The sequence below is a fragment of the Manis javanica genome, chromosome 17 (assembly GCF_040802235.1).
Source record: "Manis javanica isolate MJ-LG chromosome 17, MJ_LKY, whole genome shotgun sequence".
In the NCBI taxonomy this organism is placed as follows: Eukaryota; Metazoa; Chordata; class Mammalia; order Pholidota; family Manidae; genus Manis; species Manis javanica.
In genome coordinates, this window is record NC_133172.1 from 4,626,302 (window position 1) to 4,628,073 (window position 1,772).

At 45.1% G+C, this 1,772-nt stretch overlaps 1 pseudogene; it reads right to left on the reverse strand.

Annotated features, from left to right (window-relative positions):
• Positions 1-323: 323 nt before the first annotated feature.
• LOC108388384 (vomeronasal type-1 receptor 4-like) lies at positions 324-1,325 on the reverse strand (annotated as a pseudogene).
• Between the last annotated feature and the right edge of the window lie 447 nt (positions 1,326-1,772).

Consider the following 1,772-nt stretch of genomic DNA (forward strand, 5'->3'; position numbering starts at 1 on the left):
TGAAGACAACTGTCCCCGCGCACCAGGCCGCAGACCCAGGCCGGGCTGTGTCCTTCCCCAAGCTGTGGCCATGAACGTCCCATACGACCCAGCTGGGGAAACGCCACCTCCTGTCAGGGACTATGTCAGAAAGGAGTGATAGGAAAAGACAGATAAGAAAAGATGAGAGAGAGAGAACATGTGTGTGAGAGAGAGAAGGAGGGGAGGGAGGCAGGGAGGGAAAAAATAGAGAAAGACAGAAAGATGTGTCTTCTCCAAGATTTTGTATTAATTTTTCAAATGTGATGAGGGAAGAAACAGAATATTGTACAAAAACATACAATTTACTTCCTTCTGGAAAGAGGAGGGGATTTCATGTTCCTTACCCACACAAAGCAGAGCCTGGGTACAGTGGAGCCCCAGCTCATGAGCAGATAGGGGCTGACAGTCGGAAAACACACAGAAATTAGGTTGCAGGTGTTCACCAGCCACCAAGTAGGATTATAAATGAGATAAGCATGAAACATGGACGAGAGGAAGTAAAAACACACAAAGGTGCTCCCCAGGGCAATGACCCTCTGGGTGGCTCTGGACTCGACAGAGGACCTGGGGGAGACATTAGTGCTGTGAATGTGCTGGACCCGCTGCTTGTGCCTGTGCAGGATGAGTACCATGGAGCCGCTGGTCCAGAGCATGAGCCCAGACAGGGAGACTTCAGGGAAGGCTATCAAGGCTGCGTATACTGAGCCGCTGATTTGCTCATCATGAACGTAGGAACAGTACCCCAAATCTCTTTTCTGTGTCATGTTCTTGCTGCTCCATTGACCAGAAACATATGATGCACATACAGGAAAAATAAAATTTACAAACATGTACAGGATCCAGCAGATGGAAACGGAGAAGCCAACATACCTTGGGGCTCTGAGTTTAACTTCCTTCCAGCAAGAGTTCACGGGGCTGATCCTTAAGGCCTGGAACACACTCAACAGGCAAGTGGAGCCGATGGACACGCCCCTGCCCACTCGCTGAGCGTACAGAAGCAATAAGCATCCTAAATCACTGAGGAAATGTTTCCACCCAAAGGCTGCCATGGTCTGGGGCACTCCTTTAGAGAGAAGGATCAAGGTGTTGGCTAAAACCAGGTGCCTAAGAATCAAATCTGTGGGTCTCAGCCTGCCCTTAGTGTTGCACAGGAAAAGGTAATGGTAAAGGAGACAGAAATTACCCATAGTTCCAACCATAGTCTGCAAAAAGAAGACAATTGCTATTGCCAACTCACTGGATGCTACCGTGTTATACAAAGTGCTTTCCTTTAAATTTCAGCAGTAATCATTCCTCTGAGCAAAAGATTCATGGATAATTTTTTATGCCAAGAGTAGTTCACTGTGCGCTCCTGTTTGGTTGCCAAGATGTCACCACAGAGGAAGAGATGGAGAGATACCAGCATTTTTCATGGAAAATTCACCGATCAGGATGAAGTGGTGTCAACCTGGAGGAAGCAATGACAAGTGAGGGCAAATGGGAAGAAAGCATAAAACTATGTTTTCAGAATAAGCTGATACTTGCTAGCCACTAGGAGTAAAGAAAAACCTTGATATTTACCCATATCATAAAGCAAACTCTGAATGGATTCCTGAAAATTTAAAGAAAAACTACATTTTTTTCAAAAATCAAGATAACATTTTTATGGTGTTAGAATAAGAAAATATTTCCCATACACAGAATGTATTCACCACATAGGGGAAATGCCTAACTCATCTTAAAATTAGGAGGTAGTTCTGATCAAAATACAC